Here is a 1,403-nt window from a genome sequence, read left to right on the forward strand (position 1 = left end):
CCCCCCCAGAAAACACACTCTAGATCTGAAATTTTCAACAGTTGCAAGCATATGTACGGAGATATTTTGGAGAATTGGAAAATTCCACTTATTCCTGATTAACTTGATATCTTTCCAGCTTATAATTTCCGGTCTACTTTTTACTTTTCACATTTTAGTTTTTCTGTTTTCGTTTTCGGCTTCTTTAACTTTCCGAGTTTTCTAGATACTGCCTTCCCAGTTTTTCGCGTTTCTTCTCTTATTCAATTTTTAAAACTCGCTACGATATGTGGTTTGTGCGTAATGAATATGTTTGAGATATTTCTCAACATATGTAGCTATTAGTAGCACCTGAAGATATGTATTGTGTCCTTTAAATAAATACTTATAGCGTGACTGTTTGGTATAAGTAAGAAGCATGGTTCCCAACCATATGATTCTGGGTTCAGTCCCGTTGTGTGGCGCCTTGGGCAAGTGGCTTCTACTATAGCCTTAGGCCGACCAAAGCCTTGTGGGTGGATTTGATAGACGGAAACTGAAAGAAGACCGTTGCATATATGTATATATATATATCTATGGGTATGTTTCTTTGGATCTGTGTTTGTCCCCAACCACTGCTTGACAACCGGTGTTGGTGTGTTTACGTCCCGTAAATTAGCGGTTCGAGAAAAGAGACCGATAGAATAAGTACAGGTTTAAAAAATAAATCCTGGGGTCTATTTGTTTGTCTAAAACTATTCAAGGCGGTGCTCCAGCATGGCGCAGTCAAATGGCTGAAACAAATAAAAGAATAAATGAATACATATGCTTTGTGACTTGAAAAAGCGATGAATACACAGATAGAAAAGTACCTTAAACCAATCTGGTGAATAAAAATCTACGTCACTCGAGGAAGTCGCTTTAGTACAGTTGAATTGAGGTTTACAATCGAAGATTCAGTAAGTTAACCACAACACTAAAGAGTACCGAACTGCAGCTGGTTCTATAATAAGTCTGTTGAAGACTGGTAAAATTAATGTTGTGTGAGGTACCATTAAGTGTATGTATCATCTTGCCTGTAGCTACCTGAATGTATACAGCAAAGAAAATAAACGACTATTCTTCAAGTTCACAGACTGAGAAGAGAAAATTGGTGAGGCCGTTTCTGCCAGCTCACCGCGTTTAGTAGCACATATAATGCATGTAGTATGAAGCATTTATGGTAATATGTGTATGTGTGTGAGAATGCGTGTGTGTATGCATGTATGTATGTTGTTGTTGTTGGCACTCCGTCGCTTACGACGTCGAGGCTTCCAGTTGATCCGATCAACAGAACAGCCTGCTCGTGAAATTAACGTGCAAGTGGCTGAGCACACCACAGACACGTGTACCCTTAACGTAGTTCTTGGGGATATTCAGCGTGACACAGTGTGACAAGGCTGGCC

The sequence above is a fragment of the Octopus bimaculoides genome, chromosome 4 (genome assembly GCF_001194135.2).
Source record: "Octopus bimaculoides isolate UCB-OBI-ISO-001 chromosome 4, ASM119413v2, whole genome shotgun sequence".
Lineage (NCBI taxonomy): Eukaryota > Metazoa > Mollusca > Cephalopoda > Octopoda > Octopodidae > Octopus > Octopus bimaculoides.